Here is a 26,247-nt window from a genome sequence, read left to right as displayed (position 1 = left end):
ACAAGACTCACTGTGAGGACCAAAAGGAGATAACATTGAGAAAGACTCGTGCCTCTTAACATGTCACAATATCTTCATGATTACTTACATTTATTAGGAAGATAAATCTCATCAACAGAAGTAAAGACAAGTCCAAAGGTTGCATGTTGGGATGTCTTATCAAATTTTAGCTAAAAACTTATATGGTTTTCTGTTCCCTTGGATAATCAATATGGCACAGAAGAGTGATATAGCACAAACAACAGAGTGGGAGAGTGGGGGACTTTTTGATAAGGCACAGTGCTTGATTAACCTTTGCTTTTAGTTTTGTGGTAAGTGATATTGATCAATAACAAGCCTCATTGCAGGGGGCACTGGTGATGTTTGCATACACTATATCTATTCTTGTCTCCATGGTATTGATAAAGAGCATGAGCATGTTGTTTCATGATGGAGACGGACTTAATTGCTTTATTCTTTGACCATAGTGAGTGTGCCACCAGCTGTCTGCTATAATTGATCAGCACTAGAGTCCTACTTCAACTTCAGAAATGTCATTACATGGTTTAGCAAAGATGTCTGTGTAAGTTACTTCATTCTTATTGTAAATGCTATTATGCTACACACTGTTGTCTGAGAAAAGTCTCTCAGTAAAGATAGATAACTCATCACTGGGCAGTTATTGATTATCCATTGAAAACTTACTTTGTATTCATCAGCTCTGTGGTAAAGAGAGTACATTCCATGGCATCCATAAAAAATATGGCTAGGCTTAGAAAGAAAAGATATTACATGGTAAAATACATGCTGTGAAATCAAATGTTTAACATTGTTTCATTAAAATATCCAACTCACCATCTCTGCAGTCTATATGATCTCACATACAAATACAGGGCAGATGAACAGAGTGTTTTAGATCTTAGGCGTATGAGGTGACGTGTGTATAGGGACAGTTTTGAAAAAGTGAAAGACAGGGATAAAGGTGAACGTGGTCATACCATTTTTTACAAATTATAACAAATTATATGTCAGACCACATATGAGCTTTCCCAGTACTGATATCCATCATACTTTGGTGTAATGGGATTTCCTGGGTGAGTAGCACTCCTTCCTTGAATGTCACGCTAGGCCGCAGGTCAGACCTCCCCTGGCAGTAGCTCGCACACTCAAGCTTTGTTTAGGTGATTGATAGATCATGAAAATCTGAAAGTCATAAGAAGACTGCAGAATAGGCTTCTCTGCTCTGTCAGATTCAGTCAGAGAAGGGTTAAAAATGACCCATGAATATTGATTGTCCTGATTGTGAATCTATAAACAAGTGACCTTAAAAACAACAATAACAAAAAAGATGTTTTATACCATCAACCATATAACTATGAACTGACAAGTGAAAACAGTTCTTACACATTTTAATTCCCACATTCCCATAGTTTTGATTGGATGTAACATTAAGAATTAACAACAAAAAATACTAAATTTAATTTTGTCCATCTGTATTATTTGAGTCCCTGTAGAGGAGGAAAGCTGACATACAGATGAACATCATCCAGCCAGGATTTTGTTTGTCCACTAAGGGGAGACAGAGTACACCATATCTGCCCAAACTTCACTGTAATACATGTATAATGTGTATGACCCAAAGCTGACTAAAGCACTGCATCAAGGTAGTTATAAAACATTTTTAATAGCTGTCTGATATTTATTTGTTTGAAAACTCGTATTAATGCTTTACTACTTATACTCCATAATCAAAAATTGTCAGCATCCATACAGCTACTTAATTTAAATAAACACATATTTTCTTTTGGCACTATTATTTGATGACATGAAACATAATAAAAATGGCATTATTGTGTCTTTGTACTCAAGAAAACTTATAAGCATACTTCCCAAAAAGGAACCCTATTTGGGTAAAAACTCTCCAGAAACCTGCCATTCATTTATTTGATGTGGTCACACAAATGATGACTTGCAGAACGATACAAACTTGTTGTGTCTTTTATACATTTAGTATTGCATGAGTAATAGGTGTTTTCTATAGGACAATACAAATGACAACAATCTTTATCACAATGAAAATTATTATACACTGTGACACCTATGCTGAAACTCTGATTAATCTTCAGTAATTCTGCAATTTATACCTAATAAATTTTAATGAGTTTACTTAAAATTATTCATCATATTCATCCTACTTTAAAATGTCAATGCAGAGATGTCTTGACAGCCGAAGGGTTTAGGACACTGACCATGTACTCATCAATGTCCCCAGTTCAAGTCTGACTAGGGATGCATGTCATTCTTCCCTTCATTTACTACCACTATTGTACTGTATGCTATCAAATAAAGGCAAAAGAAGCCTCCCCAAAAATATATTAAAACATTTTTTGAATAATTTTTCTATGAGTTGCAGAAAGGCACATAAGGTTTATTACTAAGACTGGAAAATAAGAATGATTACACCAGCACGAGTAAAAGCCAAAATAACATGATACATTTTCATTTTGCTTTAGTAAAAATAAAATATCACCTGCTTAGTGATTTTTCCTGATCGATGTTTCAGTGGTATTTGTTTTTCATCACACATCTACATGAACAGTTCAGTTACACCATATGTCATGGATTAATGACAGACTGCTGCTTCATTCAAGCTCAGTATCTGAAAACATTCTCTAATCAAAATTGATTTTTCACCAACACATACACTACATGTGTAATCAATTTATTACATTGCTTAAATGTGCTCAATCGGACACAAATAAGTAAAAGAAAGAAGCAGGTGCACATAAAGACTACAAACTCCATAGTCTAGTAATTTATTATACCAAAGGAGAAAAAAAAAGCTGTCTCTTCTCAGGCCGTCTCCCCTGCCCTGACACTACTGTCTGCCTGTCAATCTCTCTGACCAAGCTCCAAGTGTGACCCTCACTCACATAAATAATTTATTTCTTTTCCAGAATTACAATAGACACATCCCTACCTGCTTCTCAAGTTATTACTCAGTGGGTAAAAGAGTGCTGCATAACAGATGCAGGTTACAATAAACTAAATAAATGAAATGAAATATTCTGGAAATAGTTTTTAGATAAGAGCATTTTCTGTGGAACGTTTCTCCAGTCCAAACAAGGTCTGACACATTTGTCTCAGTGAATTTGATTAATATGGCTAGATCCCAAATTTCCACCTGAATAACAATGCAATGATAAACCCTCAAAGATTAATATGATGTGCAATACAAAAATGAAACCACTGCCTTTTGGAGTTTCATTCAAAAAATGGGGGGAAAGTCAAACAAAGCAGCAAAAATTGGTCATAAAAGCATGGTAAGCGCATGATTTAGTGGGGCGATAAAGACTGGAAAGGTGGTCATTCATCATGGAGGCTAGCTCACCAGGAGAGGGCCTGTCACAGACACCACCAGGTCTGGGAGGCATTTCAAGAGAGAGGGAGCCTCCAGCTGCCCCTATAACCTGTTTGTTCCAATGTCTTTTCCAGATGGACACATACAGACCTTAGATGGGTGACGAGTGATTTGTCTTTGCTGCTCTGCAACTCAATTGTCACAGCAGTATTGAGGGATGGATGTTGTTAACTGCAAAGCAGTTAGACTTCAGGGGGCTTAAAGCTCCACAAACAGATGAGGGGAACAGGAAAGCTTTATTGTGGTAACTTCAGATTACACCGTAACAATACAATTGCTCATGCAATAATGGAAACATTGACCCATATCACAGATTTGCAAATGTTGCGGCAAAAGGACCTAAATTTGACTTGTACTTCCATTACATTAAATAGTCAGACTTAAGTGAGAGAAAAAAGGAAGTAACCTTTAATGAAGTCATCTGTTGAAAATAAGGTCACTTTAGTTAAAACAATTTTATTCATGAAACAGTTACCTTTTGTTTTGCAGGGTAAACTTGTAATGTGAGTCAGGCTACCTAAAGCCCCATTAAGTAGTAGAGTAATATCTTCTGTCAACTGTTTGACACACATAGGTCAAACCTAACTTTGCATTCGCCTTAATGTGTCATTGTGTATTTACACTGAAATAACTAATAAGAACCACAAACTGTCTGTGTGTCACCATACATCAGGATTTGTTTATCTCTCATAAATCTCATATCTCTCTCTCTCACTCAGGTAGCGTATAAGCCAGTGTGACTATTAAGACAGTGTGCCTGAAAAAATGGTAATATTTTTCTGTACTTATATACATAGTAAATGTAACTATAGGTTGTTTTTGCCGGCCTGAATTCTCATAGAGAACTCAGAGAGAGACTGCAGCTCTCTATGTGCTCTCCCAACAGAATTGGTATTTTGTTTATGTTGGTTATGTGGTCAAATTCAGGATGTTTGTATTTGAATTTGGGGAAATATTTTCTTCGAACCGATTGGAGTTTTGTGCATTCTGTTAGAAAGTGCAACTCTGTCTCGACTTTGTCTTCCTTGAACAGCTAGCAGAACAATTCCTCTTTGGGGAGGCATGATTTTTTGCATCGGCCTGTCTCGATGGCCAGGCTGTGCTCACTGAGTCTGTATTTTGTCAAAGTTCTTTGTTGTTGTCAGTCACTGTGGTCAGGTAATCTGCCACACTGTACTTCTTAAGGCCAGATAGCACTGCATTTTGCCTTGTGCTTTTGTTTGTGTTCCAATTGGTGATGTAGATTTGTTTCTGGTGTGTTATAATTTGGTTGACACTAATTGATTTGTTCTCAGACTGGTCCTGAGTTAGATCAGGGTTAGAAAGTGAACTAAGGGCTCTTTTCTTTGCTCAGCTCTTGGCATTGCAGGGCTTTGTAGTGATAGGAGTGGGGATCACTGTTTTTTAGATAAAGCCCACATTTGATTGTTCTTCTTTGAATTTTGATGTATGATGGGAACTGGCGTAATTCAGCTCTGCAGGCGTTGTTAGTGGGCTTTTTTTTTACTCTAAATGCATAATTTCAACTGGGTGTTTGCCCAATTTGGCCTAATTCTGGTGAGAAAGAGGACCCTTCACCTCACTACCATAGAGGGGAATTGGTTCTATGACAGATTTGAATGATTTGAGCGAGATTCAAATTGGAATTTTAATATAAATTTGATGTTTTGATGTATAGACTGCCCTGCGTGCTTTCTCTCTCAGTTCATTTACTGCTGGGTTAAAACTTCCTGTGGAACTTATTTTCAATCCTAAATAATTATAATGTGTACAGTTGTCTAATTTGTGTGTTCCTAATGTGAAGCTATATGTATTTCCCTGACATCTGGATCTTTTTTGAAAAATCTTTGTCTTTTTCATGTTTACTGCCGGGGCCCAGGTCTGGCAGTACTCCCCTAGCATGTCCAGGTTCTGCTGTAACCCCTGTTTTGTGGGAGACAGCAGAACCAGGTCATGTGCGTGGAGCAGGAATTTGATCTCTGAGTTGCATAGAGTAAGACCAGGTGCTGTTGATTTCTCTAGGACGGCGGCCAATTCATTAATATAGATGTTGAATAGAGATGGACTCATAGAGCGGCCCTGTCTCACTCCATGCTTCTGAGAGAAAAATGTCCTTCTGTTGCCAATTTTTATACCACACTTATTGTTTGTGTACATTGATTTAATTATGTCACGTTTTACCCCCTACATCAGATTCAATAACTTTGTAAAATAGACCATTGTGCCAAATAGAATCAAATGTCTTTTTGAAATCTATGAAACAAATCCAATTGGACCTAAGACCCAAGACATCATATTTGGTAATGAAGTTTATGAGTCTTGAATTTTTAATGCTACAGAGAACCTTCCCCAGATTACTGTTCACTCAGATGCCTCAGTAATCATTCGGGTCAAATTTATCTCTGGTTCTGAAAATTGGTGTGATGACACCATGATTCCAGATGTCAGGGAAATAACCTACACTGTGAATCAAATTGAAGCATTTCAGGATGGCCAATTGGAACTTTGGGCTTGTATATTTCAGCATCTCATTCACGACGCCATCAAGCCCACTGGCTCAGTAATGGGGGAGTCCAGGGGATTCAGATTTTCTTTTATTGCCAATTCTAGTTCATTTAATTTTGTTATGATTTGGTTTTGATTTGGGTCTGGATTGCTTGATAAAATCTCATAAAATGTTTCAAAATGACTGATCCATATGTCTCCATTCTCTATTGCCAATTATTATTCAATTTTTCTCAAAAATTGGTTTGAGTTTATGGACTCCTCAATTAATGTCAGCTGTTTGTGTGTGTATTGTGCCTTTTTGATTCTGAATGTACATTTGTAGTGTTTAAGTGTGTCATAGTAAAGAAGGCACAAGTCCACATTTCCTGGATCTCTGTGTTTTTGACTGGATAATCTCCTAAACTTTTGTCTAATTTCTTTACATTCATTATTAAACCAATTATCATCTTTGGGATTCTTAGGTTTATTTTTGAATTGTTTCAATTGTGATTGCGGTCTGCATGATGATGTGATTGACATGTCTAACTGCATCATTTATGCTTTCTTCACTGTGTACATATGTGGTGTCCAGAAAGGTATATAATTGTGTTAATCTCAGGGGTGCTGATTGCTTTCTGGAACTCTTCTGTGCTGTACATAGTAATTTGGCTGTGGTCAGACAGAGGGGTTAATGGTTTAACTGTGAATGCACTGAGAGAGAAAGGATCTAGATTTGTTACCATGTAATCAACTGTACTGTGGCTAAGAGGTAAGTAAAAAGTATGTCTACCTAACGAGTCTCCTCATGACCTACTGTTGACCATGTACAGACCCAGACTTTAACAGAGTTGCAGGAGGTCACTGCCATTCTTGTTAACCTGGAGGTCAGAGTTGGAACAAGGAAGGTTAGTTATGTTTTGTGGGAAGTTTTGTCCAAATATATGAATGTTACCTAGCTCTGTACTGTAGTCAGGTAAAGAGCTGGTTCATGCGTTTAGGTCCCCGCAGATTAGCACACTTTCCTGGGCCTGGAAGCTGCAGATCTGCTCATGGAGAAGGGGAAGATATCTTCAATATAGTATGGGGAGTCACTAGGGGGAATGTAGACAGCACATAGGAATATGTCTGTTGGAGGGTTAATGATGTCTTGTTTTATTTTAAGCCACGTGTGAGCAGTCATATTTTATAAGGGTAATGTAGTTTGACATTTCTTCTTTGTACCAGATAATAATCCCTCCCTCTTTTAACAGTAGGGAGTTTGGCTGATGACAGAATGATTTCTTTGTAGTTTGGGGGACAGTGAGTGACAGACCCTGATCTACACCAGGTCTCTTGGAGGATGATGATGTCTGTGTATTTGGTGTTTTCTCTCAATTCAGTGGACCAGCAGAGGACCTCTTTAAATCCAGTGTTTATAAAAGACCACAACAGATTATGAGTGTTACTGTGGTGCCAGAGATTTACTCTTCATTTTTCAGTAATGACCAATAAGAAATATGCTAATTCATTATGCATGGGAAAGAGGAGAAGGAAATAAATAAAGTAGTAATAATAGCCTAATTGTCTGATTAGTTGACCAGCCAAGAGAAGACAGCCCTAATTGAAATAGTATACTAGTTAAAGTTTTAGTTAAGATGTTAAGTTGTCTTTTATACACACTGCACATAATAAACTTTTTATAACCATTAGTGGTCTTTATAGAACTTGAAACTAGCATTTGGCTCATTATTCTTACAGTGGTACATATGAATAATGTTCATGACACTTTAAAGTAACACTTAGCTCATCAGTCTGGTACATATGAGACTGAGCAGGTGTTTGATTTCTTCCAGGTCTACAGTGCTGCCAGTGCTGGTTGGTGTCATCAGTGCATTAGCATAGCTCGTCAGCTCTGGGTGCTGGGCATGGTGTTAGGCTGGACTAGCAGGATGTGGTGCAGGGTGAGGCTTGGTGAATATGGGCAGGGTGGTTCCGGCAGGGTGTGGGTTGGGTCGTCTGCTGGCTGGTCCTGAGGTGTGGGGTGGGTCTTGGGCTGTGTCCTAAAACCACATCCTTCAATGTCTTTGAAAAGGTGCTGATGGTATCCTTGTGGAGGTGGACAAGGTCATAGAGACTTTGAATGTTTAGGGCAGGGTGGTAGGCTGCGTGGACAGTTGGCATGAGGGCGCATCCACAAGAGGTATCAGCATCTTTGTGGGAGGATGGTGGAGATAATGATCTTGGAGGAGGGGAAGGTCTGTGTAGCTCTTTGTGCTACTCTCTTCACAGACTCTGCTACCCTCTCCTGTCTCAGGTCATTACTACCTGTGTGTATTATAATGTGGCTAGGCTGACCCAAGGTGGACTCTGTGAGCAGCTGGAGGGCGTTGTCAGTCCTGCGGCACCAGATTTTTACTAACTTTGTGACCAGGGAAAAGCTGGTTCTCATTAACAAATTTCCCATTTGAGTCTATTAGGATAAGAACGTCAGCATCACTGGCTATCTTTTCTTCTCCAGATGTCTTGCTAGGCCTGCTGGTAGTGGCCTCCCTGTGTGAGTCAGTGGTAGAGTGGGTGTGGGTGGGCGTTACCGCAGGTTGTTGTGATGGCCTGGTGTCAGTCAGGGCGGAGGTGGAGGCCTGTGGTTCAGACTGAGAGGAGCTGTTGGTGGTGATGGAGGGTTGTTGTTGTTGGCTGGTTCTGAGACTCTGGAGCTGCTCCTTCTGGATGAGGATGGTTTGCTCTCTCAGGTGCAGTTCCTCTCTCATAGCAGTAAGCTCTCTCCCCATAGCCTGTCTGTTCTGCTGCAGCTCCTGGACCTCTTCCCTCAGCTCCTGCAGGGAAGCCTTTAACTCCTTCCTCACCTGGCTGTACTGGTCTCTTAGCTGCTGTGTGGACTCAGTGGATGTCTGGTTGGAGAGCAGCAGCTCCTTCAGTTCCACCAGCTCTACCTCCTGCAGGGACAGACGCTCTCTCATCTGGCACACTCTGCTCCCTGGTTGACTGCTGTGCACTTAACAGTCTCCTGAAGGCTGCTTCTCCTCTTGCCTCTCCCGCGATGGCTGCTCTGTGTTGTTAGTGCTGCTCCTCTCCTCACTACTGTCCTTGTCCTGTTTGTTTCTCTGCCAGGAATTTGACAGTGTTAAAGTCTTCCTGGACAGAGCTGAAACTGGTCTCATTGCCTTGAAACATGACGGTCCCATTGTGATAAACATTTACGGTGAGAGACGGGCTGTCCCTGTCCTCATCTTCAATGGCAGTAATAGGTTAGTTATAATCAGTCTCTCTCCTGTGTGGGAGAAATCTGCAGTCAGAGCCTCTGGGTTTTCTCTCAGTATTTTATGTTTATAAGCTTTCTTTGCCTGTGCACTTTTCACTTCTGTTGGGTAGTTAATGACAATGAGGCAGGGTTTCCCATGGTATTTTGCAACACTGATCATTCATGATGGGTCCTCAAGTGCTCTCGGCTGCTACTTAGCAGGCTACTTTAAGTTAGCAAAGGTCTAGCCTTTGTATATCTTGAGGTAAGAGTTTTGTGGATATGAAGGGGCTTACTTCACTACTTCACAGCTTCACTTGAGTGAGAGGAAGGCTGTGCTAGAGTTTGGTGTCTTTAATCCTTTGGTTTGGAGTCTTTTTGTCCTTAGCTTAGCGTAGCCTTCCCTCTTCTCTTCTGTGTCATTAGCTGTCACGTTAGCCAAGTTAGCATCTCTGTGTCTCCTTCTTGTCTTTTCTAATTTAATAGCTCTATCTCAGTTTAAAACTATTTAATTTGTCATTCTGTAAGAGCTTCTGTGAAACATGACTTCTCCTTAACGCTCTCTCTTTTTTCTATCAATTGCCATTATTTTTTACATTTATTTAAATGATCAATAATGGTCAGATTTTTCTTGCTTCATGCAAAATAGACAAGTTAGATGTCACTCCCGGCTGAAATTTAAAAAATCGTCGTTATTGTGCGGGAGATGGTACACTTATTGTCCCAGTTGGAAAGCAGAGTCTTTGAGAAATGACATCGGCAAGTGCTGTCAAACGCCCTGGAAGTTTTTTTTAATTTTTTTTTTAAGTTTAGCTTGTTAAGTTATTTTAAGAAAAACAGATGCTAAATGGCAACTAACACTTCTTCTGTGCCCCGGTTCTGTGCCGTTGTTCATGATAAAACACAAGCGGTTGCTCTTAACTCCGGGTCTGAAAAGTGAAGTCAATGCGGAAGTGCTTTAAACCTGCATTCTCTCTAATGGCCAGCAGGCGGCGACTCCACCGGTTGCAAAATGAGGTCCGATTATATGGAAGTCCATGAGAAAATGACCCTACTTCTAACTTGATTTATTACCCCAGTAAACACTTTCCTAATGACTTTATGGTCTCAATCGCTAGTTTCAAGTCTTCTTCAATACAGCATGATGTTCATCTTGTAAGTTATGGCCCATAAAATAGACGTAAAATAGATGATAAAGCAGCGTATGCTTTAGGGCGTGGCTACCTTGTGATTGACAAGTCGCTATCATGGCAACGTTGGTTAGTAACGTAACCATGGCGTACCTCAGATTCACAAAATATAGGCGTAACTGCAGCCGTCGCTATATCAATGTGTTTTTCAGTTCATGAAAGTTAATTGTAACATTTTGGTCGCCCACAAAAGTATTGTTCAGGATTTGGTTGTACTAAAAGACCCTCTAAGGAGTCGGATGTTCAGTTTTTCCGGTAGGTACATTTTGTTTTAATAGTTTTAAGCCTGTTTTTCGCAGCATTAGCATTATCGCAGTTAACTGTCCATATTTAGACCAAATAGACTGTAAATGCACCGTGCTAACCAAGCTAGCAGCTAGTGTCAGATTCAGCTCCACTCTCTCGCTCAAATATGGTCACTTTTGGCTCCAAAAATCCAAGAGGGCAAAGTCAAAACAGGAATCCTCAAACCAATAGGTGACGTCACGGCGGCCACGTCCATTTCCTTTTACAGTTTATGCTTCCGAAAAAGTGAGTGCGACACCCGCCTAACTTTACGGTAGATATTCTATATCTATGTGCCCATCACTAAACGGCTGAGGTGCCAGGTAACTTAACTGCTAGACCCCCGAAGGACAAGCAGGCATTAATAAGCTAATAGCATCAAGAGAAAGTTGGTAAACCAGATTAAAGCTTAACTGGTCAGTGAATTCACCAGGTGGCCACAAACTAAACTCCAATGGGATGACAATTTTAAGTGAGTTACTTACTTCAAATAAGTTCCTAGCTAGATTTTCCAATGCTCTGGTGAAAAGGTCCAGCTGGTATGTTTTCTGTAGCTAATGTTCAGTAACTTCAACAGCTCATTGCTTTTAGAAACGTTTTGAGGAGGGCAAAAGTCCTACTGAGACAGGATGAATATTACAGGTGATGTGGGTAAAAGTTTTTTTTGCCTCCACAATTTAACAGGGAAACTGGGGCTGTAATTTTTTACAGGGAGTAGGGTTGGGAAATATGACAATAAAAAACCATGAGAAATTAGTCTACCATCAAAAATGTTATTTTTTTAGCTACTCGCAGTGACTTTCTGAAGTCTTGTCCTAATAGCGAGGTTGCCAGGCAAGTCACTGCACCCTTCCAAGAAATAGTTCGGCACATAAGAGCCTGTAAAACCACAAATTGTCGTTTTTACGCACGTTTTTATTAAGTTGCTATTCTAAGGAATAGCTGTGTGTGGCCCTGCACTCACCAGAGATTGTTTTTAAGTCAGTCCCTCTCCCAAGTAGTTAATTTATAGTCTTTGGATATTGTAGATACTCTTGCTAGCGTAAATATTAATCACAAATGTGCAATATATGTGAATGAATATTAACCTCACAAAAAATGCTGGTTTAAAAAACTTTTTGTCACCCCTTCATAGTGATGGAACAAATTGGTGGCATCAAAGCCCTGTGTTTTTGTGTAGCTGCTTTTAAAGTCAGTTGTTATGGTGATTATGCCCTTACGTAATATCCTTCAAAGTCTCGAGGTCATGGACACCATGACCCTGAGACTTTGAATTTCTTGAAGTGCTGTTGGTTGAGTAAGTTGAGATGTAGATTGAACAGTCTACCACTAACACAAGTTCAAGAATGGCTCAAGTGGAGAACCCCTTCTGCCTCTTTTCTTGTCAGAATTAATAAAGCAAAATCTTTGTGTGGCCTTCTCAAGATGCTTTCATATGCCATCCATCTGTTTTAAGTACTTCTCTTTTGTTATGTAAACAGGAAGCCCAGCATCCTAAGAACTATTGGGGCTTTGTGTGTTAGGGTGAAAAACAGTTTGAAGCTGTATCTATTTGTTTCTTTGTTTGTTAAGTGGAAAAAATCTGATTTGAATACTAACTGTGCATGATTCTGTATCTTTTTCTTTTCTTTCTGCTTGTAAAAATGTTTTTTCTCTCCTTTTTGTGGTCTAAGCGTACCCATGACTGCAAATAAAAGAAAAAGATACAGGGTACTGTGAAGAATGATTTAAAAAAAACTCCCTTTTTGAAGGTCCTCTGTGAACCAGCATTTTAATTAAAACCACTTGTTCCCAAACCTGTACTTAATGTTTCCCATTAGTCATGTTTGAGGGATTACAGACAGCACCAATGAAAGTCAAAGATTAAATGGAAAATGCAGATATGTGAACAATGCGGCTTGTTTTATAGCTATCACAGCTTTTTAGTAATTTTGAAAAATTAAGTGGCATTGACAAGGTTCCCTAAGTCCACTTGCAAATAAAGATGACATTTTTCAGGGAAAAAAATGAAAAAAAGGTTTCCTTGGTTTGCAGGTCAGTGGGAGAACACTTCAAGGGAGTTGAAAGATTTCTCAGAAATAAGATAAAACCTGGAACAGATAGGCTATTAACTAATGCATGTGTTTTACATATGATTTTGTATAAACTTTGTCTTAATGGAGGATGGTATAATTTTCTTTCATGACTGTTTATTCTAAAATATTTCAATTTGATACAGAATATACACAAAACTTTACCTTAAATGAAAAGACAACTTTTTTATGGGATGCAAACACACTAATAGACCCGCTATCAGTTTAATGTTCTGCAGCTTGTCTGTATGCATTGGGAATAGTCAGTGACCCTTGGTCAAGGGTTTGTACCCCTGTCATTCAAGCCCCCTTCTTCCTCATATGTTCCCAAATGTGTCAGGACAGACAAAAGGGCAGACTGCCCCTTCCTGATTTCCTAGTGCCCTCCGCTGAAATATATACGCACAAGCTGAACCTAGCAGAGGTTTAGTGATTTTGAAAAGCATGGTTTAATTAGGTGGTGCATTTACCTTAGGTATGTTTTTAAATATGTGCTCTGTATTTGATCTTTCAGAAATGTGACTTTTTTAAATCTGTGTAAGTGTATCAGCATTGTGATCTAGCATTTAAAATGTGGTGAAGAATATTATTCAACTTAAGCAGACGATGAAACATTTTTCTTGCTTGTGTCTTTATGAAAGAGTGCGGAAGAAGTGAGGGATGCAGCAGCAGTTCATTTTTATCCTGTATCCATCCCCAGAGGAAGGGAAGGCAATGATCAGTAATGAGTTTGGCTGTTGGCCCAGTATGATTATTAAGAATTGCTACTGATAGCAACACACACTGTATGAATTATATCATGACATTGGCATTTGTAATCACATCTTTGCTTTCCCCCCTCTCTTACTGTTTATGAATTAGAACCCTGTCAGCTCTCCAGTACATTTTCAGAAGAGAAATGGCTGTGCAAGAGTTTCAAAACCAGGTATGAAAGTAATTTTTTTTGCTTTTCAAGATTTTGGCATATTTATGGGGCATTACTGTAGGAGCGGGCCCTTTAATGTTATTTGCAGAAAGCACACATTGTTCACATCAAGCTTACAAAAGCTGAAGGCACAGCTTTTGTAAGGCACATGACCTTGCAGCTGAAGGACCAAGCTGCATGAGGCAAATAGGATTCAGCATTTGTGAGAGCTCCATACAATTAATAATAGAACCAGGTTATGAACATAAAACTGCTTGTCCTAAAGGTTTGTGTTAAGCAGCCCAAGGCACCTACACAATACTGAACTGAAGAAGCATGATATGATGCAATAGCTTAGTCTATCAAAGCACGTGTTCAATGAAGGAGAGAGAGAATGGACCTGAGTAACTTCTGTGAGTAGGAATTATCAAAATTTTAACTTGGATCCCTGCTGGGCTCCCTAAAAATGTTTTACACATGATTGTGAATGTGAAATAGTGCCTTCATCATCACATTATCTTCATGTTTCAGTCAATAGCGTTGCGATTTTTCTTATACTCCTCCGCAAGTGTTTTAATGAAATAATAATCAAAGATTTGCCGGACCATCTGGAGAATTGTTTGCGTTTGTTTTTTTAAATATTTAAAGCTAGATTGCAAAACAAAAATAGCACTATATATAATTAAAGTAACATTTAAAATCACAGATAAACATTGTAATTCCAAGATCACGCCATACTATACAATATCTCAGTGCTAAGATGGAAAGCTAGAGGCCTACTGTCCTGATTACAGAAGTGTAACCACTGACTCTTGGGGCTGAGTCAGACAAAAATGTGGTGTGCTTTTACTCTGCTCGGCCAAATGTGAAATAAATAAAAAGAAAGGAAAATGGCTGCTCTCTTGGCTGTACCCTTGGTCCCTTGCTCTTTGTTAAAACCATATCTCTGCTGCTCCATTGCCCCCAGCTACATTAAATCCCATTAAATTCACCTTCATTAAAGCAGTCCTCTCTACTCCTTGCAGCAGCCCTGGTGCGGGCCTCTCAAGGACAGAGCAGTAATGAGGGTGGACTGGATTTAACCTTGAAGAGTACAGGTTTTCATTTCCAAATCAATAACTTATGGTTCAAAACTGCCACTAGATCCAGGCTATAATTTTCAAGCATTAATTGTGTGGATTATGTTTCTCCAGCAGTGAGAAGGTATTTAACTTTAAGCTGCAGTGTAGATATCACATTTATCATGTTGTTTCTTTTCTTTTTTTACAATGGGAATTGACAGCTTGCACATTTTCTATATCAGTGAGTTGTGTACGTGTGTATGTGTACATGTTGCTACACAGATGGGATAACTTAGGGAGATTATATTTCAAAGAGTCTGTATGGGTATAAGTAATTAGGCTGTTGGTGCAATTACAGTGAAACCAAGCAGAGGGCAGTAGGCTAGAATTTCTCCGTCTCCTCAATTCGGTGTTGCAGAACAGTGTCATCATTCACTCTAAAGATGTAGAAATATAAGACATCTCCTTCACAGCTATGTAAGGTAAGATTTGGCAGTTACCAGCTGTCAGAAGTAGGAAAATATGAATTATGAATGAAAAAATTAACACGTGGATGAAAGACAGCAGGTACAAGGGGAAAAGAAAAGAAATGCCTGACCTACAGTAAAGGAGTGAATTTTTTTCAACTCCTGTCAGTCTCCACGTTTTTAGTGGGACATTCTCTGTAGTGGGGTTTGCAGTTGACATATGATTGTATGGAAAGCATTAACTTGTCCTGCGGTAATAATTTCTGCTCGACATGTTCATAATATGAAATATTGGATCTTTTCATGGAATGGGGAGGGCTGAGGCTGTGGTGATCACTGGAGCTTAATTTTTTAATCAACTTCTCTCTTAAATGAAGCTTTATTAAATTACAAAGCTCACACAGTGGGAGTAGGACACAGGCAGAGATGGCCCAGTGTAAAAAAAGAGCTTTGTGGGATAATTAAATAAAATTAATAAAAAAACCCTCCACTAGCATAGACTGGAAGAATGGGAAGGAGAGGAGACCCGGTAGCCATTTTCATGCTCTGCTTTTCTTTCATTCTTTCTCATTAGGGTCTCAGGAAATTTACCATGTGGAATTATGAAAAGAAGAATGGGATACAATGACTGCATATTGATGGATAGTAAATGGACACCCAGTTACATTCATTTTTTTCACAGTTATATTCATGCACAGCGCACACAAAAATTAAATGTACCTATTGTTGTTGCTTTGCCATTGAAAGAGGATCTGATTACATTTGGTAACTTTGGCAGTTTTGGTTAGAGTTAACTTCTGAGAATGCATACTACATTGTCATTCTTCATAGCTGACTCAAACCAACAATACAGTAACTTTTTTGACAAAGGTAATCTATCACAGTAAAGATTTAGTAAAATCCTCACACTATGCTACAGTATAATCGTGTGGTAATACAGTTGAGAGGAGAAACTGCAAACTTACTGTTGCATACAGACGCTTGTGAAAAGCTCTGACATCTGAGATTTAACAAATGGCTGCCGCCATTATAAGAGGAAACTTATAATGTAGTTTAATTTTATGTTTAACCCCACGTTTTGGACATTATTTTCCACAGACTTGCAGTGTGAAGGGATATTTGTTTTTGGCATTTAATAGAATTAAGTAACACATATAGGCAGGTGGCTAAGTCAACAAAATGCAAGACTGTGTGGTGGGACAGAGCCTAACTTAACTCAATAGTCTTCCCATGCCCTTATCAATTAACAGCACTTGACCTGAGTAAACTGTAGGTCCTGGAAATGATGGACTGTGATTGTCTGTCGGGAGCATTTAACTTGATTGACAGGTGACCAGAGTAAGGGACTTTCAGGAAATATGGATTCTAAACTGTTTAGAAAAGTAGGAGTCTTTTTCAAAATAATTTCTCTGGTAAATAACCAGACCTCAGTGGGTAAGAGATGTTGATAGAGCAAAAATGGCTGACATTAAAACTAAAGAAACCCAACCCCAGCATTGCCACGTACAATGCAGAAAAAAGTACCATCTCAAAATGCCAACATATTCTGCAAAAATGTGCATATACTGCACAAAAATGCATACAAAGATATTCCTTATCTACAGCTCTGTCCTCTTTTTCGACTTAGATACAGTATCTGTCAGTTTGTGTACCACAAAGAAACAGTTTTAAATTCTTATCTAACTTTGGGTCCACTCAGAGCAATATATTCTGCACTAGCTCAAGACATTGTTATTATAAACACACCCAAATTAGACTGGTAGACTGGTACTCTTATAGACTTAAAGGAACTGTCTCTGGAATAAATATCTTGCAGATTTCTCAAGGAATGTCTTGGGGAGAGATGTCAGTGGGTTGTTTTTGGCCTCAATCTGACACCACCAGTCTGTGAAAATGTGTAGTCCACCAGAAATCTTAGCTTACCATATGTCCAATCCACAGTTCCAAGACATGAGCCATAGGGATCTTATCTAATTAATTAATCAGAGTCAGTTTCATTAATATGGTGTTCAAGACTATTTATTATGGATCATGCTATCTGCATTATTGTCTTGAGAGAGTGTTCAGGTACAAGTGCATCATCCAATAAAAGCATCTTTGAGTATTGTTATACAGTACTGTTATATACTTTATTTTCCGCAGTTGGGTCTTGCCTCATAATTAAACAAAGTGGCAAGATTTATTTGTGTTTAGCCATCACAAAGATTTTGGGAATATTGTGCAGTTAATTAGCTCAAATGTGATTATCCTGCCAGGTTAGCATTACAATGAAACAGCTCCTCCTTCAACATGTATGCAGCCAATTGGAACAGTAATGTACTGTCATTGTCTCCTGTGGCAGAACATGAGATGGACATTTCCTCTTTATGTTGACAGCTTTTGTCTCATGCTTCCCCAGAAGTAGGATTTATTATATCCTGCTCTGTGAAGCACAGTGTTTTGCGTTTTATCCACCATAGAAAATGTCTTTGGCCTACTTGCCTTGTTTTACTATTGCCTTTAACATTTAACACAGCTGTCCTTGACATTTTGGAGAGCCTTATGATTATGTGTAGTCTCTTAAGAGGTCCTGCATTGTGCTGTCGGCTATTGCTATAATGTGGTATCTCCTTCACAATTCTGGATTTTCACTCTCACTGTTTTTAATTTTCAGAGATTCAAGTGCATGTTGGAAGTTTCAGGAAAAAAATCGCATTGACCCTCTTGTTTTAAAAGTAGACATCCCTTATAACTGTCCTTTAAATGATTTATACTGTGGAAAAAACTCCTTAATGTACTCTGAGCTGCTGTTCTTCTGAATATTCCTTTTTGAGCTGCATCTGTATCCGGGTCACTGCATGGCCAGATTAGATGGAGACTTTTTTTGCATTAAAGGTGCTTGTGATTAGCTGTCCCCATACTTAGCTCTGTGTGGTTCCATAACTACCTTCAAATCAATCTCTGGCATGACTAGAAACACCATGTCAGGTGGAGGAACATATTATTCAGATTGAAAAAGCATTTACAGGATGCAATCTTGTTTGAATTACAGTAGTTTTCAGTGGTCAAACTCCCTGCTGGGGTTAAAAAACAACAACAACAAAAAAATTCACCCTGCTGTGTTTGACTTATATTTTATAGAAAAGTTACTTTTCACTCATCTTTTGAAGGGTAATTGCTTTGTGGAGGAAAAGAACACAGTAAAGATTTCTGGCACAACTTAACCTACTTCCGAGGTATATGGAAAAGTAAAAATGTCTGGAAAGGTCAAAACTTCAACAACAGATTGTGAGACCCTCACAATCTCACACAGTCTAACAGTAAAGTTGTTATTTTTACTACAAGCCTTGCTGGAGTTTTGACCCTTTCACAGGTAAGTGCAACAGTCAGGGCCTCCATATAAATTAATTTTACAGATATTTACCTTTTCTTGTTTTGTGATTCAACTCAGATTTGTTCAGTTGTTCTTGTATTTAATTAGGAAGTTCTGCATCAGTGTATAGTAGTCTTTGTCGGACAGCACTGATTGATATCATCCATGGCCAGAAACAAGACTATGTTCCAACCTTCACTTATGTCAAGCTTGATAGTGAATTAAAAAGAAAGAAGACTCAAGTCTCACATTGTATCTGTGACAGGACAAGAGATAGGCATGGCTGAACCCAAAGCAAAACAAAATCCTCATATAGTGCATGTCTGGTGGTGGACAATACCCTAATCCTAACACCTGCACTCCAGCTTTATATGTGTGGGGTTTGACCATGTTTCCAAGTTTGAATAGGTGATCTAATTTCTTTCCACAGTCTAACAACATCCTAATCAGGTGAGCTGGAGACTCTAAATTGCCCACATAGTGTGAGTAATTGTCTGCCTATTTGTGTCAGAGGCAGTATGTGTTCCTGTTGTCTGCACAATGCATTGTGGGCTAGACTCTAGCCCTTGTGATCCTGTGAATAGAGCTACTGGAGTAAAAACAATGAGAGAATGTGTTTTGACAGGAATGCCTCTAAAATGGATGTAAATTATCTGAGAAATAGATTGCAGTACCTGCAGCCGATCTTCAAAAACAATCTCTCAACTTGACCCTGTACATTTTTAGAGCTTTTTTCTTTGGTATGAAGTTGTCACATTGTGCATTCCTGTATTGGTTTCCAATTGTGCCTTTAGACAAAATGCCAAAACTGGAATGTGAACCGGAAACCCAATACTTAGCCATGCTTTTAAAGAAAATAAAAACACCTTTGGTGCACGGAATGCACCCAGTTCACTCATCCTTCCATAGCAAGATATCTAATGTCAGTCACAAAATCTTTGGCTGGACTTCAAAGCTGAAAATACGGTAAATCATATTTCAGCACTTAGTGTTGTGCTTATAGTCACCATGGAGCGTGTAGTTGGGCTAATTCAGTTAGCCCAAACCTCTTCCAGCCAAGGCTCTGAAGTTTTACACTCATGCCCAGTATGTTGTGAAACTGCAAACACTTTTATGTCTGTCTATCAAACTTTATAATGCTCTGATTTCTACCCCACTGGCAGTGTCTTTTAATTAGATTATACTGGAGGAATAACCAGAGTTCAGAATGCCAATTTGTGTCCCAGACTGTGTAAAATTTGCTGTTACACTGCCGCCAAACAGAGCAGGTGAGAGCAGTTAAGGTCCTCGGGCAAAGAGCAGCTAACTGTTCTCTCTTTATTTCTTTCTCCCTCTCTCTCTTTCTTTTACCTCTCTCTTCCCTTTTTGCAGTCAGACATGAGAGACATGAGAGGATAAATAAACATGTTATTCAAGAGACCTGCAATCAAAGGAAAATACAAAGGTTTTCGCACAGATGATGTCTCTAGGGCAGAATTATCTATACTATAGAGAGCAGTGATGTTGGCAAGCAATGAAAGCATGTGCAGTGTACGTGCTGTATATAGAAATTGACAGCGTGTAAGCTCACTCAATCATTTTTCTGATTTCTGACTGAGCAAGAGGTCAAGCAAGTGTCTACAGCTGGGTGCAAAAGCAAAAGGTAGGATCACAGGATTTATTTCACCCAATATTTTGACATTTGTGGATGTGTGCCAAGAAAGCAGTAATTGCCAAAATAATGTGAAAGTTTCATGACAGGAATTATGTTGCACTTTGTAAATGCTTATAACAATCAGACTTTTTTATTCAGTGTATTAGAAATTTATAATTTACATTGAAAATGGTAAGCCTGTGTTTGAAGAATACAGCCAATGAAAGCAGCAAAGTGAACAGCTGCAGGTAATTAGAGCTGGCCCAGGAATGGCCAGGGATTCAAAGTAAACATGGATGGTTTCCACAATCAACAACATTTACAAATGCAGAAGAAGGAAGCTACTGAATTTGTGAAGAATGTGCAGTGGGAATGGAAAGCATAGAAGCATGAAGCCAGCAGATGTTGAAAATTAAATACATGCGGCATGTGGCTAACAGGACTGTGGGCTTATTCTTCTGATGGTGGACCCTGGAGTTCTTGAGGGCTAGAGGACAGCTGTTCCGGGTTAATACTTACAGGTTTACATCCAGCCAGCCATAGCTAAGATTTTTTTTAAATGGATTTCCTTTAGGGTAAACTGACTTTAGTTTTGGTGCATATCTATGGCTTGCTACTGTTGTTTGCAACAGTACACATATCAAGTCTGATTCCTTAAAATTGGTCAGGAGTTTGCTACAGGGTACAATTGACTGTTGAATTGATTGACTTTAAATGGTTGGATGAAACCAAACTCGTATAGACTCATGGCACCCGGGGACCCCTGATTCTTTCAGGCAAATCCCTGAAATAGTTAAGTGTACAAGTGCCAAATGTTTCTACTTTAAATTGCTGAAAAGACTTGTAGATGATTGGCAGCAGGAACTTGATGCTCACTTGTGGCTTTGTGTGTGGTGATGCTTGCTGAGTTTTCAGTAACACAAAATGGCAGAACTACTGTAGGTAGATTTTTTTCTATCCTGTGAAAGCAAACAAACCAACAACAAAACAACCTATGTAACAGCTCTTAAAAGGTCAGCGTCGAGGAAAGTATTATGAGACAGATACATTTCAAAGTATTGTTCCATAAGATTGTAGCATTTCACAATACAACTCTGCCTTTTTTGTGCCCTGCAAACATCAGATGGATTTTTAATGAAAATGCGAAAGAACTTTAAGAACTTATATAGAATATATATAGAAGAATTTTGTTCTTTGGCAGTTAAACATGAAAATGTTGTGGTGAAATCTGGCAGTAGTTTGCCAGCTGTACTTTGTACAAGAAATTCAATAGCTTTTTCCTCTTGAATTACAGATGTTACAAATGTTTTAAAACAAGACATATTCTCATGTATTTATATTTGTGGGTTTTGAAAGTAGTGCAGCAAAGGCATCGGTAAGAAATGAAATGGCTGGGAGTTGCCCAGTGGAATGCATTTTGTTAAGTCTGTCTCTGTGTGGCATCGCTTAACTAAATATTAGTGCACTGACTGGGCAGCCAGTGTGGTTCTTCCTTCACCAGCTTCCATTGAAAACTGTGCTGTGTTTATTCAAAATAGCTGCCTGAAATTTTACTGTCAGACACTCGGTCTCTCTTTGCTCTTTGGCTCTTGCAACAAAAACATGTCAGTTGTGTTTAAAATAGTAGTGTCATAAATTATTTGCACTAATCTGTGTTGGTATTTGTTCTGACTCATGAAGCAATGGGTGATTCTAGGCTGGAGAGTATAGGTTTTGTTTTTCAAAGCCAGGAACAGCTTCACAGAAATGAAGTTTAACATTTGCTTTTTGTTTAGCCTCACAGCCTGTAGAAACAAAATATGGCTTTTCACTGAGAAAGAAAGCACTTCATTAGAAAAACACTCTGCCTAGCATACGGTGCTCATTCGTTTCAATGTTAATATTTCAAAACGTCACTTATGTGCATAAGTTATTCTTTACAGCAATGCTTTAGTTTTCCTATGTTGGTACTATACAGTATGACATGTTCTTGGAATCCATAAAAAAATCTTCATGTTAGCAGAGTCTTGTGTTTTAAATTTTGAGAAACATGAGAGGATGTGGGAAACTATTCCATGGCTGGAATCATTCTTCTAAATAAAAGATGTTTTGTTTGTATTTTTCATCCATTTTAGAAATTAATTATCATAGATTACTACAACAAATGATTTAGAACTGCAAACTAGCCTACGATAAAGTGCTAATGTCTAATTTTGTGGCTTTTATCTTTCTTTCACTTCATATTAGTGTAAGTGTCCACCCCTACAATACATGTATGTAAGACATAAGGCAGTGTGTCAAGTTTGCTCTTGCTACTTCTCGCCTCTTTCACCTCTGTCACCCCTCATATCTCTGCCCCATCTGACCAGGTGTGCCTGTTCATTCACCCCACTCATGACTGCAGGTTGGGTAGTTTATTATTACTTAATCGCTCCCGTTGGCTCCCATCAGGTTTTAAAATTAATGTTGCCAGCTGTTTCTCTGCTCTCCTTATTTCTCTCCTAGTCTGACTGTGTCTTTTTCTCTGTTTCTCTGTACTTGTCAGATTTGCTTCACATGCAGTGGCCTCACGGTGGTGGTGAAGCTCCTTCAATGGTGAGTACTTTACTGTAGACCCAGTCTGTGGATCCAGCAAACAAGTTCTTAAATTCTTTGAAGATGTAGTCACAAAGTTTTAGCATAGTACAGTGCAGATTCACTTGCAAGAGAGGAAATGCTGCAAATTCTTTCATTGTGGGCTTCTATTGTTAGTTTTTATTTTGCAAAAACAGAACTAGATGTGTCAGATAAGATGATACATATTCACCTCAACTGCCCCCCTGTGGATTCAGAGATAGGGAGATATGCATTATGTATCTCATGTTAAATCACTTCTAAATGCAGTAGTAGTAAGGTTGGGGGAATGGTCAAATCTCCATTTAAAGGAGTTATGTTTTTGCCAAGGGGATGTTGGACAAAGTTGAAGCCCTCCTTCTCCCTGGAGGTGGGCTAGGATCATTAGTTTTAGTTTTTGAAGTGTTTGGCCTTTTGATGTTCCAATGTTCTCTTTAGGCAGCCTGGCCTGAAGGATATTTAATATCACTCCTACAAATTTCCAGTGAGGAATAATTTGAACTGAGCATCTGTCAAAGAAACAGCCATTTAAATACATTGGTCATGGTTAAAGAGGCATAAAATGAGGCCAGATTAGACAGAGCACCTTTCTCTGAAGGCTGGGTCTGGTTGAGTCGGGGCCAACCTGGGGCACAGGGACCCAGCCAAACTGCTCCTGCTTCTGATTCATTAAGTATAACTATCTAACACCACTGGGTTTCAAACTCTCTCCCGCCTGCCCTTCTCATGACCAGCCATGCTTGCGCCTCCTGACACTGTGTCAGGGTGGGGATTGTCTTAGGGTCTCAGTTACTTGATATTTTATTTATGAATGTTCAGGGGAGCTGGTACTAGATTATATTTCTCTCTTTCTCTGATGCTCTGAGTAACAGGGGACTGCGGTATCCCCGATGTCTTCACTTCAAACAACCCCCTTGTGTTTCCACTAGGGTGTGCAGGAGGACCTTTATCAGCGTATTCAATCTTAGATTATGTCTTATCACCAAAAGAATCATGAAAGAGCATGCATTATGTTCTATGAAAGAAGCTGTCTGTGCTTAAAGCAACTGACTGGGCCTGTCTAAAAAAATGTTCAGCTTTTCTTCTCTCCATCAACTAAAACAAAGGCACAGCCACTCTGAACCACAGCAGGATACAACACATTATACTGAAGATTATTTAATTGATGTAACTGACTTTTGTCTATACTATATAATTTTGTCGCAACAAGGTTTATGCTGAGTTGTTAAGGGCTACCATTTTGTAACACGTAATAAAACATAAGTTGTAGTAGGTAGTGCATTGCAAATTTCAGTCCTTTGTTAGTTTAATCTATTGGAAGTACAACTTCTTTGATTTACCTATATAAATACTTAGTTGGTATTGAGGTCAGAATGAAGAATATAATATCTAAAATAATATAAAAGTGAAACTAATAATTATTTTTTCCATATTTTGCCAGCAGTATGTATGTTTTAATGTCATATGATAGACATTTAATGATGACTAGACACTATAATTGTTGGTAGAACATTTCATATCGGTGGATCAAAACAGATCAAACATTGTGAAACATAATTTCGTAGCCCTGGCCCTACATAGCCCCGTCTCCTACCACTCTTCCTCTTGGGTCTAGGTGTCTACAAATGAAGATGGGTTGCGTGAGAAGAACACCTCAGACATTACTATATCTTTGGGGTGAAATAAACAACACATTAGTTCCACATTGCCTTGGAACAGAAACAAAAGAAGGATGAAGAAGAGAGGTTAGAGGAAGTCCACTGCAGGAGGGAAGCTTGGAAGTATTGGTGGGCAGGGACATTTTCAGTCTGCTCAAGCATCTCTCTCTCTCTCTCTCTCTGTCTCTCTCTCTCTCTTTCTGGCCTCCAAAGTTTTTTTTTTCTCTTTTTTTTCTCTCTCTCGCCATGTGCTATAGATTAACTGCACCTCATACTGTACTGCCCTCCCTTCTGTCTTGTCCTTACCCTTCTGTCTGTATTCTATGCAAACTACAAAGGCTGGATAATATATTTTAATGTGAGACTCACAAACATTTAAACTTCTGTGATGGTCATTCCCTAAAAGAAAGGTCAACATGATGTATGCTAATGATACAGGCCTTTTCCAGATTCTTAAAAATCTAATTTGCTGTAGTAGTTACGGCCTTTTAAATTTTGCAATTTATGACCTGAATGAATAGGGCATAATCCATCTGAGTTTTCATTTAAATTATCACCCATTTGTGTTGAAAATTTTATAAAGTCTTTAACTTTATTTCTTGGCAATTTCCTTGTAATACCTGGGTTTGTGTAGTCCGTCCTTGCGTGTGAGAAGAGTCTCATGAGTTGAACACACTGAAACATTTGGTGTCTCTTCCTGACACTGATTTTACTTCATGGTGATGTCACCATGCATTATTTATATCCTAGGGCAAATCAGAATGGTAAATCATATGATGCAGGTACAGTGTGTCTTTAGGTGAGCTGGTAAATATTATTACTTAACTTAGTGCAGAAAATCACTTTCACATTTTGGTGTCAGAATGAACCAGTGGACCGTCGGTCATGAATCAAACATTTTAGTGTTTGACATTTTTACCTTTAGTTAGGAATCAGGACAGGCAATGTGTTTTGAGACATTGACAGAACAAATTGCCAAAATGCCTCATCCAATTTTTGTCAAAATCAGACTACTTTTGACTAAAATATTGTAACACAGTTGATAGATAGCTGAATATATAGCTCCAGGTAATCCATAGTCCCCCTAACCTACAAATGCATTGAATATAACTTCAGGTTCACTAAAGGAATTGTGAATCTTTTTATTCTTTGACATGGTTGCCCTTATTCTATCACATGTAGCTCCGATGCAATTAACCCTAAAAATGTTCATTAAAAAAATAGGTAAGCCTTAAGTGTTAATTGTCTAAAAATAGTTATCTCTGGGTCTGAACAAATCATTAATGGATGGAAATTCTAATCTAGTAGCAAAAGGACTTTCCTATCGAAGTGATCATATGTGCATTGTGCAAGATTTTCTAATTTTTCTCTCCTGATACTGATTCTGATACCTATACTCATAGAATTGGCGGATACAGAGTACAGATTGTGCTGTACTTGTGCTGTTTTTTTTCTTTTTCAATTTAAAATATGTATACTTTGTTTGGATATGATTTGAGAATCGCTTTATTACCATTTTATCACAATGTGACTAAGGAACTGAATGTAGAGTGGATCAGACAAATCTTTCCGATACCTAATCCATTTAATAAGGTTGAATACGGCCCACATGCTATCCACTATATCAGATCAGTGCACCGCAACTCATAACAATGAAAAAGGAAATATACAAATCAGCATTTGGCTAAAGTTCACCCTTTTGTACACAGGTCTTCAAGAAAGAAATTATAGTTGGTAGTAGTGTCAGAACGCCTGCTATACAGGTTTAGTTTAGTCTGCGGTGATATTAGTGTTCATTAACTTTACAGTCGCTAAACTTTTGGTACAACCAAGATGCTTTTGACCTATGGTGCTGCTGTTAATGTTAAGTAAAGGTTGTCATTTGGTAAAAGTTAAACTTCATTATTT

The 26,247-nt window shown here is 38.6% G+C and overlaps 1 protein-coding gene across 4 annotated transcripts in view; it reads left to right on the top strand.

Annotated features, from left to right (window-relative positions):
- Positions 1 to 9,304: 9,304 nt before the first annotated feature.
- zfhx3b (zinc finger homeobox 3b) overlaps positions 9,305 to 26,247 on the top strand; it is a 346,552-nt gene continuing 329,609 nt past the window's right edge. Inside the window, exons 1-3 of one of the 4 annotated variants that reach the window (XM_067589268.1) lie at positions 9,305 to 9,390; positions 13,534 to 13,597; positions 22,614 to 22,663. The gene's annotated coding sequence lies outside the window, so the exon portion shown is untranslated. The other 3 variants (XM_067589255.1, XM_067589264.1, XM_067589247.1) reach the window with 3 other exon arrangements.

Source organism: Thunnus thynnus, chromosome 1 (genome assembly GCF_963924715.1).
Source record: "Thunnus thynnus chromosome 1, fThuThy2.1, whole genome shotgun sequence".
Classification (NCBI taxonomy): domain Eukaryota; kingdom Metazoa; phylum Chordata; class Actinopteri; order Scombriformes; family Scombridae; genus Thunnus; species Thunnus thynnus.
The sequence above is the reverse complement of the archived record's forward strand: the minus strand, read 5'-3'. Positions and strand labels throughout refer to the sequence as shown.